At 40.0% G+C, this 17,265-nt stretch overlaps 1 protein-coding gene and 1 long non-coding RNA gene across 2 annotated transcripts in view; one reads left to right on the top strand and one right to left on the bottom strand.

The window, feature by feature from the left end:
* Window positions 1-17,265, top strand: part of LOC143020569 (kinesin-like protein KIF17) — a 152,015-nt gene that overhangs the window by 12,998 nt on the left and 121,752 nt on the right. The window lies entirely within an intron of this gene.
* Window positions 1,929-17,265, bottom strand: part of LOC143020570 (uncharacterized) — a 39,619-nt gene continuing 24,282 nt past the window's right edge. Inside the window, exons 2-3 of the long non-coding RNA XR_012965903.1 lie at window positions 6,038-6,144; window positions 1,929-5,385 (exon numbers count right to left, since the gene is read on the bottom strand). This is a non-coding gene — a long non-coding RNA (uncharacterized LOC143020570). The remainder of the gene's footprint in view (window positions 5,386-6,037; window positions 6,145-17,265) is intronic.

The raw sequence follows: 17,265 nt of genomic DNA, 5'->3' as shown, positions 1-17,265 counted from the left end.
TGTGAGTAAATTTTGACGCAGCCCGAAGGGATTTCTCCCCGTCCTCTCCTTATATGTAAGGGGGGACGGAGAGGGGGGGTCGCCGATTAAATGAAGCGGCCTTGCTGTGGATGTGCTGTGTCTTGCGACACTGCTTCTGACCCAGGGCGGTGGGCAGGGTGCAGGGATGACCCGTCATCCAGGAGGTGCTCAGATGAGAGGGAGGGTGGGAGGGGTGTGGAGTGTATTTAGGGATGAAATGGGTGGGAGTGTTTTTATGCCTTTCCCTTTTTGGCTACCTCCCTTGGAAGGGGGAAAAAGCCTTGGTATATGTATGTATTGGTATATGTATGTTTGTGTATGCAACTATGTAAGATGGTGGGTACTCAAATCACCTTCCAAAATGTGGTTTATGATATTGTTATTGTACCTCAACACTTCTGTACAAAAATGCACACACACAGATCACAAACCAACCAAATCCAAGACTCCATATTTCACTTGATTATCCTATGACATCAGCTTGAGAAAGTCCTCCCATGACAAGCAAGAACTACATTGGCATAACTGTGCTGAGGACAACACCCAGCATTGGAATAGTACATACATACATATACCAAGGCTTTTTCCCCCTTACAAGGGAGGTAGCCAAAAAGGGAAAGGCATAAAAAACACTCCCACCCATTTCATCCCTACATACATTCCACACCCCTCCCACCCTCCCTCTCATCTGAGCACCTCCTGGATGACGGGTCATCCCTGCACCCTGCCCACCGCCCTGGGTCAGAAGCAGTGTCGCAAGACACAGCACATCCACAGCAAGGCCGCTTCATTTAATCGGCGACCCCCCCTCTCCGTCCCCCTTTGCATATAAGGAGAGGACGGGGAGAAAACCCTTCGGGCTGCGTCCAAATTGGAATAGTACTAACACAGAATAGGCATGATCTCAGAGCCAAAATGACACAGGTGCATTCACTACACAAGATACAGAATACCTCATCCTACACTGCCCTACTCCTGCCCAACCCAGACAACAGCACAACATCTCTTCTTCAGAAGACTCGTGGGCCGATTTGGTGGCTGCTGATGGTTACATGGATGCTTTGGGTCTCCTGCAAGAATAACCTGGGGCATTGGATTGATTGATTGGAGGGTTGGGATTTTGAAGTATAACCATGGGGTGTTAGTGGTGCACTTAAGCCATGATATAACATCTCTCTATTTAATGGATTTTGGATTTAAGAAACTGTAGTCATACAAGTTTTATAGGAATGAACATTTTGTTGCTTGGTATGATTATTCCTTGACTAAGGAAAATTGTTAGTCATCATTTAATTATTTATTGTTTCAAAATAAGCAATTAATATTGTACACAAAATCAAAAGTACTGCCGTGTACTTTATATTTTGTGGCCCCATAGGTGGAGTAAGAGGTTCGAATTTTCCTGCTGAAAGGGCCAGGGTAGTTTTAGTCCACATTTAATGTACTTATAGTATGTTTTTATTGTTTCATAATGCATTTTAATGTGTATTTACTGTCCTGTATTTCATAGGTATAGTATATTTCCCACATATTGTCAAGCAATGGGCTTTTTCTTGTAAATGGACCAGCTTGCTCCCATATATTAAGTTGAGGTTTCAATGTGTATATATCTTGTTGATGTCTGTTTATTGATCAATTTTTGTTTATGTGGTTAGTGTTTGTGATATATTGTATTTTTTCTACAATTATTTGTTTTCATGTACCAGTGTAATAGGTTCATTATTGCATTGTGTTCTGTCATCTGATTACAGTGGAGTTTGTTGATGATGGGAACATGAACTGCAGTGAGAGTTTGGTTCTTGTACGCATGCTCTCTGAATGATGTGGCTGTGTAGAAGTTTTGCACTTGTGTACTTGTTTTCAGTGCCATTTATGTTAATTTGGGGGAATATTTAATTTGTGATTAATTATCTAGTGTGGACCCACGAGTGTCAGTTATTATATGATATTGATGTGTATGTTCACATATGATTGGACTGTTGCATTTGTGTAGGGGCCTGGGTTTGTTTCTCTGTCACTGGCTCGTGACAGTAGAAGGAAAGTAGGCATTAAATCACGTATTTATCTAAGAAAAAACAAAAACAAAAAACAATCTTGGACCCACTCCAGGAATCAGAGCCAGTATGCAATTGTAGCTTAATCTATAGATATTTTTTTGTAGCTATGCAGTTTACTTATGTACTACAGTACCTGTATACAAAAAATGACTAGCACAATATTTAACTAAATTGAAGCACAGAATATCAGTCCATTTTATTCTAATGGTAGAACTGCCCTTATAATAACTTTTCCATACACAAAACCTACAGTAATCTAATTAGTAATATGTTTTTGTTGGCAATAAGCACTATAGAGCTATTGGTCTTTACTCAAATGTTACATCTGAATATCAGTCTGACCTAGTGTAAACATACTGTAATCATCAATAAAGATTCTACTATGATCACACATAGAATACCAATTAAACATTATTTTTTTCATTGTAGTGTAATCAGCATCTGGGCAAAGGACAAAACCTCTATAGTGGCATTCCTGTGAACTTCCTTATCATCGTCCCATCTTCGGTCAGGTCTTCCTCTTCCATGCCTCCCATTTCATAGTGTCCAGTTAGAAACACACTTGCTTCATCTTCCATCCCTCTTTCTGGGTATCTTCCCAGTTCAATCACACTACAGCCTGATTGTTGCTCTCACAATATATTTCATACCAGTCTGTGCTCTCCCCCAACTTCCCATCTGTCAGCATTATTTCCAGCATTGATCTCTCCATTCTTTTCTATGCACTTCTGAGTTTGGTCTCCATTGACGTCACTAGTTTCCAAGTCTTACATCCATAGATCATAAATGGCTGTACACTTTGCATTTCAGACATATAGGTAGAGAACTTCTAATGTAATGAAATGACAGGTGAAGGAGCTTAGATGTTAAATCTGGTCAAAGGTGGTACAGCATATGTTAGTGGCCAATGAAGCACAGAAATAAATTAAGAATAAATGCAGCATCATGTCCATATGAAGTAGAAAAAGACAATTTTATATTTGAAATACTGTTTCATATTATATCTGTTTACCAAGCAGATAGTAAATATGCATTTTCGTACATGGCATTCTTTTCACTATGTACTTGTTTTTGCACATGCATTCTCACTGCTTGTGTGATTTTTTGTGTATATATTGTACACTAGTAAGTCTTGGTTTTACACAACTTTTGGGTTACACAGTAGACTACTCTTGGAACATATATCAACCACATATGATAAGGGCCAGCTATACATATTACATCATATTTCAAAAAACATCAAAGCCTGAACTTTGATGATTTTGTGGCTCTGCAGGTGTATATGAGGCATGGTTGACTTCCCCATCATTTATGTATAACAGTTCCAGTAATATTTCAGGAAGTGATCCACAGTGGCATGGCTCTTAGATTCTTAAGAATGGCCTTTTTGTTTTTCTCCATTCTCTTTCTGTATGTAATAATAACTGTGGCCTTGACAGGAGACCTATAGCCCCACAAGTCAATATCCTCATGATATTTGGGTCTTGAGGGGGTTGTGCATTTTGGTAATCTGGGGTGTCCTTTGGGCCTGGTTACTGAAGTTTGGATTCTTTAAAAAAAAAAATTTTTTTATTATATTTAATATATATTTTTCTTATTTTTGTCGTGTATTGGAAATCATTGTGAGAGGGTTATGGCTGGATGTTTTGTATACAACATTATAGGTTAGTGCTTAGTATGGACGGATGTTCAAGGCTGCAAGATATTTTGCATATGTGATTATATACTTTTTGAAAATTCTTGGCTTGCCACCTCACAAAAATCTGTTATGTATTTTATTTTGTTTTATTTTTACATTTAGTGTGTGCTGTTTGATGTTTTTTTTTACTCACCCAACAGTGCTGTATTGGCAAAATAACTGTAATTATAAGTAAAATATTTATTTCTGATTCTTATTTTTTAACAGATGTAAAGAGTATTACATAGTTACATAAGATTATTATGAATTCTTATACTTTATATGAGTGATACAAAGACATACAGTGGAACCTCAGATAATGAACTTAATCCATTCAGTGACTCCCTTCTTAAACCAAAATGCTCACCAGCTGAAATGATTATGGCAAACGCTCCAAAGCACTACTGATCTGGTGGGATTGTATTTACCTAGTTGTATTTTATGGGATGGGGAGCTATGCTCGTGGTGTCCCGTCTTTATATCTCATTTTATCTAAACTATTTTCAAATTCATGTATTGTTTTTGCACACACTACTTTCTCATCTAACTTATTCCAAATGTCTATTACTCTGTGAGGAAAGCTATTCTTTTTTAGATCTCTTCTATAGCTGTCTTTCTTGATTTTCTTTCCGTGTCCTTTTGTATTTCTTTCATCCCATTTTATTAGATCCTCTCTATCAATAATTTCTATGCCTTTCAGGATTCTGTAAATAGTTATCAAATCTCCTCTCTCTCTTCTTTGCTCTAGTGTCTGTAGCTCAAGTTTTGCTTGTCTCTCTTCATATGATAGTATGTGCACAGGCATGTGTGTATGTTCATACCCTGAAGTACCATTCGTTAACAGACAAAAGTTGTTTGCAAAATTTGTTTGTTAACTAATTTTTTGTTAAATGGGGCATTCATTTGCCGAGGTTCAACTGTATTGGTAAAATGTACCCAAGGAGATCTTGGACCTGCAGCTTCCAAGACCAGTTCAGCATTGGACTTTTGTATGCATTGTGCAAGTGTGATGCTGTTTCTGTTATTGGCTAGCAGGAGGAGAGCAGTTGCTAGATATCTCCTCACTTTACATGAAAAAGTAGTGAAAAAAGAATAGGAAGAGCTGAAAATTTTAATGTATTTTAAAGATGAATGATGTTCTTTCCCAATTTCGATCTGAAAAGACATTCTTGGGCAGGTGTTCATTTTTGGTCTGGACCAGCACGTTGTAGATTACATTGAAATCAAAATCAGTGAGGTTATGATCTTTTTCAATGTTGGTGCATAATTGGTAGAAACAAAGCTCACAGCATTATGTTGCTCCAAATATGTTAATTTTGTAAGCGTTCCAAATACATCCAGTTCATAGTACCACATACTCTTATTGATCACTACTTATGAGGTACAGTCATCTCCTAGTTAATGACTAGGTATAATAACTGGAGAAAAAGAGGTCTGTATGAATGTATCTCCTTTTCTGTATGTCATGATTAAGTGAAAACGGTTGTTATCTTGAACCTCCCCTTGCTGTACTTAGAAATAGTCACCCACAAATAGAAGCAGACATAAGTCCAGTGTTTCCTTCCAGAGAAGTCTATGGAGGGGTCTAAGGACCATTGCCAACCATGTGGGGCTGTATGTTTCTAGTCCCTGAAATTCAAGGCAATAATTGTTATTCTCGTGACTGGTAGAACCCATGTTAAATGAGGGCTGACAATATTTTTGAAAATGTGGAATTGCATACTTGAATTTTTCTATACCATTGCATAGGGTAGTGTAATTATTGTTAAAAGCCAAGAGATATTTTTCATATTTTAATTTATATTTAATTTTTTCTATCTTTTACTTGATCATTATTGATATATACCAGGTCTTTCATTTTCCATCATAGATATAAGCAAGTCCCCTCATGTGCAATTAACTAGATCTGAACTGCAGCTGTTGCATAGAAAACCTTGCAATACAAATAAATTAATAGGAGAATGCAGCTTGGTTTTTTACCTTAATCCAAAATCTTCTTTTCACGGTTAGCCTGTCACTACCATTGTTCATTGGAACATCTTCCTCCATGTGTCCAACACAGTATTAGAGGTGTTGGTTCACTTCTTTACCATATTTATAATGTTTCCTTTGACCTCAGAAGAACCATGAATTTGAAAGGCAGCATTAATAGAATGGACTTAAGTCATAGGTCAGCTACTAGTACAACATGCAATATAAAACTAATCCATATATATGTACATATTTTTTAAATTAATGGGCCTGCAACATGGCATGCTATAGAAATCCTTGTCATGCAAACCTGCATTAGCCAATTCCACTCCATTAGAAACTTGTTAATGGTTGAGTGGAAAGAAAAAGAAATCTTAGACTGGGCTGCATTGGTAGCTGTGATGAGTTTCCTGTGGGCTGGAGAAATAGATTGATTTATATCAGTTAGGGCTATCATAAGCTTAACTTTAAGGTACTAATGTGGGCGGAATAGTTGAATAATTTTTATTTGTTTGTGATATGAGTGGAGACCAACAAGTACCTGCAAGTGGTGGTTCTGTAATATGGACAATAGGAAGAATCTTCTCCCTACTGCCTAGTAATGGAGAAATTGTCACACACTAATACAACATATGCAGCAGTACAAATTGTCTTCTTAGAAAGATCTATAGGAGGGCCAGAGGACTACTGACAACCATTATAGGGCTGTCAGTTTCAAGTCCGTAAAACTTGAAACAATAGTTATCATTATGATGTGGGTGTATACTGGTACTTTAACTTGTCCATTCCCTTGGAAGTGAGAAAGAGCTTCAGGTATAGATATTTAATTCATTTCAGCATTCTTTTGAAAAAATATTTGTCACAGTATTCATATAAGATGTCACTGATGAACAGGCTGATAAAGATGGATTTTAACTTGCTGAGTAGTGAGAGGTTTTTGCAGAACTGAATGAAATTGTAAGATGGATTAGGAAAGGTATAATGTATACAAAGTATTTGTAATAATGAAATTTATATATATATATAAATATATATCATTACAGGAAGGCTAAATAAATAGATATCTCACTGGTAAATTTTTAAAAGGATAGAAAAAATCATACAATATTATTGATGTACCCTGGAGGGGTCTTCTCTATTTTCTGCATGAGGGAAAGGAGGCATTGCTGTGTATGTGAAGTGGCCTTGCTGTGTATTTCTGCATTGCCTCTGACCTGGGCAGTGGGCAGGGAACTGGGATGACCCTTCATCCATGATGAGGTAAACAAGGGTTGGAGAATGGGAGGGAGTGGGTGTGTGCCTTTGACTTGGCTGCCTTCCTTATAAGGGGGAAGAAGCCATTGGTGTATAATAAATAGATAGGTATTATTGATACAGTAAACCTGTGTAATTAGAAATGCTGAATAGAAGATGGTATAAAAGAAGAAATATTGAATGCATAGAAGTTTGATAAGATATTAAAAGAGAAAAAATATATTAAATGCAATATTAGAAACAAGAAAATAAAGTAGAATATCTTTGAACAAGGGCATAAATAAAATAGTTAAAATGTGAAGTCATAGCAAGGAAATAAAATTACATAAGTTATACATTGAACAAAGTAAGAAAGTTAGATAAACTAGTAGATACTGTTCTCGTACAAAAAAAAGAGGTCTGTAAAGAATTACAGTATCTGTGACTGAAAAAAATGTAATTATGCATTATATTGGGTACTTTACTTTCAAAAATGAAGAAATTATATAAATTTGCATGACCTCATTACACCATGCAAACTTTGGTTGCTCAGGGTAAACATTTAAGGACTACAAGTGTGATGAAATCTATACAAGTAAAATATTGATAGGTAATAGTAACAAAAGAAGGGTTATGCATTGTCTTATAATAAAAACACATGCTGTATTGTACATAAAGTAAAATATCCTCTCCCTCTCATTTCTTCCTATGAAATCCCACAATCTGGTGGTAAGATGATATACATAATTGAGTCCTTGTGATTTTGACAAGCATTGGCTGAGGAGGCCAACTAATTGGTCTAAGAAGAACCAAATTTTGACAGTAGAGATAGCTTTGGCACCCAGCTGGTTTGGTGGAGGGCTTGTGTCACAAATGATGCATCATTAGGAATGTGTGCAAGGAAAACAATAATTAGCTTGAGGAGTTCCTTGTTATCTTGAAACTTTGAGCAAGTACTGTGTAAGTGGGAGATCTATTGTGTGCAATTCCAAGATCATAGTGGAATTTATCAATCAGTCAGTTGCCCCTGGTCTTTCTTGTACAAGAATGATGGCCTCCAGGAAACCAACAACAGTGTCTAGTTGGGACTATAAGTCACCATGAACTACCAAGATTGGTCCACAAAAATGTCAAATATTGCAGACCATGACAGAAATCTGTGAAGCCTCTCCATTCAAGAGACTGCTCCAAGTTTATGCACACTTCATCGTGAATTGCTATATTTATGGCTGTAGTACCAAATCACACAGCTTTGATTTGTTCTCTGAGGACCCAGGTTTCAAGAATACTCATGATAACTTTAGCCATCAGGTGAGGCAGTCAGGGGATTATGGTAATTGTCATGATTTTTTTGTTGTTACAAGAATTGGAACCCAGTCTTCCTTTTTGTGTCCCATGAAGTCAGATCTTCAGTTATGAATGATATTTTGACTGCTGGTCTTGTTGACTGGTACCTCATGTGGGTTGACGAATGCTGCTCAGACTGTTGACATCATGATTCAGCACTAGGTAGAGGGAGCTCACAGTGATTACCGAGTTGCATCCAGTCAAGGACCCCTGCAACCTTGGAAGGATGTAACTTGATCCCTCTTTGGAATTTGGGTTGTGACTAATTCCATGGTCCTTTTTCTTTACCTCTGTTGTGATTTCCAGTTTCTTTATTCTTTCCTCATATGTCAAAACTTGTTTTGTTATGAAATTGTGCTGGAATTCTTTAACCTATTATATTGTGTGATTATCTTTTGATAGTTTTCCTGGTTTTTGCCACAATTTCATTCAGTTTTGAGTATCCTCATGTCTATTAAAAAGGTAACCATACATATAACTTAGTAAAATAAAAGGGTATTTGTTCAGGTGGTTTCATTCAGCTGTGGGTTAATCACTGCCTGTTAAGAGGTTGAGCTTGGTTATATCCTTTTTCTGGTGGGAGCTATAGACCACTGGTGCATACTTCAGGCTGGGTCTTATGTGCTGTATAATGTCTTGTCCATGTTTAGGTCCAAGTAGCTGAATACTGTAGATACCCATCATGTGTAACTTGTTTTTATTAGCTTTTGTTCACTTGGGCTGAATATGTTGATGTCTTATCTGTAGGTTTCTGTGGGGGCATTCTTTAGTTCTCTCAGTTTTTATTTTAATTTTTATTTTAACAAATTATTTATTTCATGTTCAATGTCTTAGCTGAAAAACTACTTGTAGTGCGCTGATTAAATATTCATTTTGTAACTGACAATAATAGATGTTGATCTGTGTAAAGGTTTGGAAGATGAACTTGCTCACAGTTGCTGTAACGGTTCTTCTTGGAATGCCACCTCTATTTGACCTTTTGCATTTCTCTTCCCAAATTCTTCAGTATATGTTGGCATTTCGATTCAACATTTTCACCAAACTTGACCAGTAGATATAGGGGAATGGAGGGTGCTTTTAGAATTAGATTTTTTTTCGTAGTTTTAATTGGCTTCGCCGCTTATCGGGCGTTCCTTCTGCACACTACTGTTGTGGGTGTCAGTTTGCAACAAAATCGTTTATTGTATCGACAACATTTTCGTCAAAATCAATCATCATTAAGTGGTATCGCAAAGATGAGAATACTGTATATACTTGTATTTTGTCAATGGGAGGTATTGGTGACAAAAATATGTAGCTACTGGCGGAATTAATCATGAATTGCATACTATCACTCAACAGATAGTAACGAAAACATATCTACCGAAATCACATAGCAAAAGATAAGATATGAACACATTATCATCACCATCGTCATTGCAAATTGAACTCTGAAACTGTATTTTCGGGAATGTGTGCACTTCTCGATTGGGTATTTTTCGACTGTGGAACATGTTTCGCGAAATTTTTTCTACAAAATCAGTATCTGGAACATGCCGCTTTCCATAGCAAGGCTGAAAATAATAGCTTAACTGTCGTTATTCCAACTCAAAAACAGGATTGTTATCGAATTGTGTAATTGTATTTATGAATATATCCAAAAATATAATTAACAAAAAAATAAATAAGTAAATTAATACTCATATAAACAAATGAATAAAAGGAAATGAAACTTTATTTATTTTCGGATGAAATTTTATGTCACTGCCAGTTTATCTTTTCCTAGCGGTCGTACCTATGGGGTTTACATTTTTCAATTTAATATTTTAATACGAAACCCAGTATCCATTAGACTTTGTACAACCGTGTAGAACAGGCCTACCCATGTCCTACACTCACCATCACTTTTTATTTATTTGTTTGTTTATTTTTGACGTTTTAATCTCATGCCATTCAGTCGAAAATGGTTGAATGGTTACATCTATTGCATTGATGTGAACACATTTGAACACAACGGTACGTAACTTAATTTCTCAAATACTTTCGAAAGGTTCATGCATTTTCAGAAAAGACGCATTTTGTATACGAGTACAATATATATATATATATATATATATATATATATATATATATATATATATATATATATATATAATATTATTGAAAGTATTTTGAAGGGAAATTGAGATGTGACGTTTATGTGGAATTACTAGTGTCCATTTTCGGTTATTTTTTCGATGCGCGTATGTTTGTGTGCAATTAAATGTCATGGGTCACGTGTTGGACTTGTGAAGAACAGTTATTTCCCCTCCGAATGAGAGTTCATTCATGTGGCCCGATTCATGAGTGATGTTCTCGCTGTGTGTGTGTGTGTGTGTTTAATTATCTTTTACCTCATAATTCTAATATGCTGGAAAGGAGCGTGTAGCAACTCATGCATAGCTATTTATGTTCATAGGTGCGTGTGTGTTTGTGATTCACCATGGTCTTGGATCACTTGTTGGACTCTTGATCGACAGCTATTTCCATTCCGAAAGAGAGCTCAGAGTTCATAATTATATAACCGATCTATAGGTGCTGTGACCTTACACTCACACACGCACCCAACTCCCCGCCCACGAGTTGCAGTAACGACTCGCAGCGCAGCGATACTGAAATTATTTCAGCTCTGGGCTGGATTCGAACCCAGACCGCCGTAATGGCAGCCGGGATCTCTACCACTGCGCCACGAGTCGTGTGTATGTGTGTGTGTATGCGCGCGCGTGTGCGTGTGTCCACTAATTTTCTATTGTTTACATAAGGGCAGAGTAGTGATGATTGTCTCCTCTTAAAGTAACAAAAAGACATTCACTCACATCGCACACTAGCCTAACATTTATTCATGAAAATATTTGTGGGAGAGGTTGATGCGTTCATTTTGTATCCAGGACAGTAAATGGTGATTGTTAGCATCACATTATTTTTATTAAGCGTGTGGACCTGGCAGGATGTCGTAGGTTATATAGTTTATGTAATCTGTTGTGTCGAGGCAGTACCTGGCTTGTCGTCCGCAGTCCCGTGGAATGTTCTAGAATGTCGGCTTCGGTGATGGAAGACCGGACTTACCGCCGATTGTCATGTTGACATTTGCTCTTCATGCGTAATACCTCCACATTTCTTTGTTTTTTATTTGTCTATTGTTTATATAATATCATTTTATCTTATTTTATTTATTTTTATTCTTATTTTTGTTTGTTTATTTTATGTAGAGGTATAATACCAATACTTGATGGTGTGCTGTTTTGGTATCCAGTGACGAAAATTGAGATAACTGTCGTAGCAATTCAAGGCATAAGAAACAGAGGATTTTTTTTTTACCAATGTGGATACTTTGATATGCATATAATAAAATTTATTTTCATAATAGACAAGCTATAGAAATTCAAAATTGCATATCGGGGGTAAAAATAACATGAAACGACCATTGTTGCTCAGTATGGCACCGTTGTACTGTATGGATTAGGTTTATATATACATAAAAAAGAGATAATTACAAGACAACTACTGAATGGAAAATATATTTCACATATGAATTTTTTATCTTTTTTAACTGCTATGTGCGTATAATCCCTTGTTTGGATCAGTGCGCGCATTGGCTGTGTACAGCGACATTCTTGCTCTTTCATGTTTGTGCTTAGTCGTGCGCGCGCATATATGCGTACAACACGCATCAGCTCAGCCCTCTTCCTACCGAGTGACATTTTCCTCTTTATACTGGCTGCCGTCGGTATGACATATTTCATTCTCTCTCTCTCTCTCGTCTTTTTAACTTTTGCTTCATCGTCTTTCTCATGTCTGGTTGACTTTTCTCCCCTCTTTTGCCGTCCTGCTTTGTTTCGTTCGCCCTTTTCTGGCTCGTGTTTATGCCCGGCCTCCATTGTCTCTCTGGGCCCCGGGCACAGCTTGTGCTCCACCTTTTCATCTCATTCCGGTTGTCGCACTCGAACTAAGTTCCGGGGGTTCTTGAACAGAGGCTTCTGGGGTACCTTGAAGTCCCCAGAAGCTTCTGGGAAAGGACACAGACCATAAACCGAAAGCAGTGAGTGGATGCCAAACGATTTTATTCAGTGTTCGAAGGAACATCGCGATCTTGGGAAACAGCGCTTCATATGGAAATGGCTTATGGGCGTAGTGTTGCGAACCGCTTGTCCGAGTCGTGTTGTTTATGTTGTGAAGATTCTGCGAGTTTTAAATTTAAACTTCCGGCTCTGCCTCATTCGCGTTCCCTCGTTTTTTTTCATATTTATTTTTTTGCGAGTGAAAACTTTTCTTCTTCCATTCATGCATTCCGTTTTCACTCCACTACCCGTTTTTATTACCATTGTGTGTGTGTGTGTGTGTGTGTGTGTGTGTGTGTGTGTGTGTGCGTGCGTGCGTGCATGCAAGAGAGAAACACACACGACGTTGTTACAAATAGTTTAATGTGGATGAAGGAAAAAATCCAAATTTTAATCCAATTTATATTCCTGCCTACCACGTTTTAATTGCCCCGTAGCACCCTGTGATCGGGGGGAGAAGAATATCGCTACCGTAACCCTCTTCGCTTAGTAGATTGTTACTAGGGATCTACATCTTGTCTTTTTCATGAAGAGTTTAGGCAAAATGATGTTGTACCCTCATATATGTATGCATGCATACATACATATATACATGCATACCTACATGCATGCATATATACGTATATACTTAGCTTATGGCAGTCCGTTAGTGATCGACAACGACAGTGCTCCGGTGAAGTGTGATGAAATGGGTGAGGCTGAGTGATGACGCTGTACTTTTCACATTTACTTACGTACGCACATACGTATATACTTAGCTTATGGCAATCCATCAGTGATCGACGACGACAGTGCTCCGGTGAAGTGTGATGACATGGGTGAAGCTGAGTGGTGACGCTGATCTATACATACATACATCCTAACTTTATCCAGTTAAAATAGTGAGATTTACGATTACATCACCCCAAATGCCGAAGGAGCTACACTGTGCAAGACATCACCAGACCATCTGTTTGCCAAGCTAAGATGGACGCAATCCTTGAGTATCGATGACGAGAGGCGTTGAGAGTTGCTGTGTCAGCAATCTATAAAATGTAGCCACCGAAGCCCTACATGGGGGTTCAGGCGTGGGGTGTTCCACGCCAAGACCTCAGGGGCTTTCTTATGTACAGTACAGTACACGAAGAGTTGTACAATAGCGTTTGATGTAGTGATGGGACGATACCAACACTTTTAACGATTCCGATACGAACCCCGATACTGCTGTAAACTTCCAATTCCGATACGAGTCCCGATACTGCTGCAAACTTCCGATTCCGATACGAGCCCCGATGCTGCTGTAAACTTCCGATTCCGATACGAGTCCCGATACTGCTGTAAACTTCCGATTCCGATACTGCTCTAAATTTCAGATTCCGATACCTGCAATGATTACAATTCATATTTTTTTCAATGCCTGCAGTTCGTTTGGGAAACTGTTTATGTGCCTTTATTAACCCATTCAACTCCGATGACAAGATGTCTTGTCATTTGGTCAAATAAAACAAAAAATCATAAAACACCAAAATGTTTGATCAAACACCAGAAAAATATGACGTCAGTCCTCGCTTCGCTGCGAGCGAAGCGAGGATTGACGTCATATTTTTCTGGTGTTTGATCAAACATTTTGGTGTTTTATGATTTTTTGTTTTATTTGACCAAATGACAAGACATCTTGTCATCGGAGTTGAATGGGTTAAATAACCATCTTTAATAATAATTTATCGGAATCGGAAGTTTACAGCAGTATCGGGACTTGTATCGGAATCGGAAGCTAGAGCAATATCGGAACGCTTATCAGAATCGTTAAAATTTTTGGTATCGTTACCACTCCTGGTATGTACAGTTGTCTAACACGAGTATCGTGTTTTGAATCGGCTACCCCCCACCCCCACTCTAGTAAAGGGGATTGGGGTCCTTGTATATGTGATTGTGTAGTTTTAAACAAGGGCTTCTTCAGCCCTCCTTCTACAGTCTGGTCAGTACTCTCCAAGCGTTGCATCATCGTGGAGGTTATTAGGTGTCACTCCTCCCGTTGTTCATTTATTTCTTAATTTATTTATTTGTTTGTTTATTTGCTTGGTAAGAGTTTGATATTGGGACTTCCTGCCTCCTCCTCCTCCTCCATCCCGACTCTTCCTACTCCTGGTCCCCCACCTCCTGCTCTTCTCTCTCCTGCTCACTACCACTTTCCACCGCACCGCCCCCATTTCACCTCCTCCTCCTCCTCCTCCTCCTCCTCCTCCTCCTCCTGCTCACCCACCTCCTCATCTTCCTGGTTATCCTCATCCCTTCCTCCCTTTCCCATCCCCCACCCCCACCCTTTCACTTCGCTTGTGTCCCGTTGTTCGCTAATTGTTGTTTACCAGCCATCAGCTGGTGCCGAGCAAAGCCGAGCCGGGCCGAGCCGAGCCAAGCCGAGCCGGGCTTCTGGTCACATCGGACGGGGTTGCAGATGTCCCGCTCCGTCTGTGACACCTCCACTACCACCTCCACCACGTTGTTCAGTGTCCCCACGGTCTACATCATGCTCATTATCTTCATCCTCACTGTCTTCGTCACCATGGCCAACGTGATTTCTACTTGAACTATAGTGTACTGTTGTGTCAGACGACCCTGAGTACGGTGTTTATCACCAGCCTCTGCATTGTCTCTGTCATCACCATCACCATTCCTATCTTCGCTATCATCATCATCATCATCATCATCATCATCATCATCATCATCATCACCACCTCATCTATAACAGTCCCCATTATCCTCGACCTCCTCCTCCTCTCACCTCCTTCCTCTTCCCCTCCCTTCTTTACTCTTCTATCCCCTTCCTCTTCCTTCCCTTCCTTTCCCATCCCTAGCCTTCCCGTTCTTTTTACCTTCCTTTCCCTTCCTGCCCTTCCCTCCTCTCCCTCCTCTTTCCCTCCTCTGCCCTCCTTCCTCCGCCCTTCTCAACTATTCTCTTCCATCTCTTTCCTTCCCGTTCTTTTTACCTTCCTTTCCTTCCACCCCGTTCCCTCTCCCACCTCTGAACCTACCCCTCTCAATGCCCCCAACCCTCCAACTTCCTCCTCCTCCTCCTCCCCCTCCACCTCCACCCGTGGCCGCAATGAGTCACACATCGACTTGTCGACGGAGGGTCGGCTCCGAGCGGTCCTGTCGAGCGAGTCCTCGCTTGGCTTCGCCTTGCTTGTCTTGTCTCACCTTCGACACGCGTCGCCTCATGTCAGGGTCAAGATACCTTTGATTATGACCTCCACTGATTCATCTGTCATTTCCTCCTCCTCTTCCTTCTCTTCCTCCTCGTCATTGTCCTCCTTGATCTCCTCTTTCTTCTCGTCCTCCTCGTTATTTTGTCTTCCTCCAGTTCCTTCTCCTCTTCCTCCTCTCTTACCCTACTTCCTTTCCCATCCCCATCTGGTCTTCATCATCGTCTCAATTTTCTTCCGAATGGTTTCCCATCTCCCAGACCTCCCTATCCCTGTTCCTCCATACTACTCCTGCACACTTCTCCCGCCAAACCCACAGCTCCCACTCTGTACTTGTTCCTCTTGGCAGCACAGCAGACAGCACGTGCATCACACAGTCACACCTGTCTTCACAGACTGTAGACTGGTGGCAGCACACAAACATAAACACAATATATTTGGGGTGGAGGAGATCAGGTGGGAACGTGTGGGAGAGGGACAGTCGGTGACCTCCGTTGACCCTAAGTGGTGACTCAGTGACACAACAACAACAACAACAACAAAAACAGCAACAACAACAACAACATTTCGCATTGTTCCTGCCCTTTGTACTTGGTTTTCCTTCTATTTTATATTTTCCTTTATTTATTTATTTATTTATTTATTCCCTTCGGGGGTCCTCTGACTTACCTTCGTCCTCATCTTCCTCCTCTTCTTCCTCCCTCTTCGTCCCCTTTCCTTCTCTATCCTCCCTTCTTTCCTCCCCGTCTTCCTCTTCCTACTCCTTGTCTTCCTTTTCCTGCCTCTCCTCATTCTTCACCTTCTTCCTCCTCCTCCTTTTCCCTCTCCTTTACTTTCTCCTCTCTTCCCCGTCCTCCTCCACATTTCTCCTCCTTTTCCTCCTCGTTTTCCTCCTCTTCCTTGTCCTCTTTCTTCTACTTGCCTTCCTTCTGCTTCTCTTCTTTATCCTCCTTTTCCTCCTCGTCCTCGTTTTCCTCTTCTTCCCCGTCCTCCTCTTCCTCTTTTTCTCCTCCTCCTCCTCCTCCTCCTCCTCCTCCTCCTCGTTTTCCTCTTCTTCCCCGTCCTCCTCTTCCTCTTTTTCTCCTCCTCCTCCTCCCCCTCCTCCTCCTCCTCCTCCTTCTCCTCCTCCTCGTTCTCAACTTTCCTCGCTCTCCAACACACAATTTGAGTTCCTTTATTTTCTAGATGAACAACTTTATTCATCTCTGGTGGTTCATTATTCTTCGTTCTTGTCCTGTAATCCCGGAATCCCGGGATCGATTCCTACCGGGCTATCCAGTCACTGTGGGTAAGGGTGATTGACGCCTTCTTCAGGAAGTGAGCGCCCCAGGGGTAAATTTGTCCCTCATAGACTCCTTTCACACGTATCGACTTTTTGCCGTGCGCCGTCCACGACACGACGTTGTGTTTTCAAATAACCATAGTTGTCTATGGACGCTTTCACACGTCACGACCACATGTGAAAGCGTTCTTAGACACCCATGGTTATTTGAGAGCACGGCGTCGTGTCGTGGACGGCGAAAAGTCGATGCGTGTGAAAGGAACCTTACTGAAGGAGCTTCCAGGGTGGAGGGGATGGAGGGGAGGGGGAGGAGGGAGGAAAAGACATAAAGAAATAGAACTTTGGAAATTCGGTTTTGTTTTGTATAGGCGAGGACCATGGAAAAGCGTTAGGGCTGTTTGTTTGTTAGTGTGTTGGT

This window comes from Oratosquilla oratoria, chromosome 40, assembly GCF_046742065.1.
Source record: "Oratosquilla oratoria isolate Oo_2021 chromosome 40, ASM4674206v1, whole genome shotgun sequence".
Lineage (NCBI taxonomy): Eukaryota > Metazoa > Arthropoda > Malacostraca > Stomatopoda > Squillidae > Oratosquilla > Oratosquilla oratoria.
This window is presented reverse-complemented; position numbering and strand designations above follow the sequence as displayed.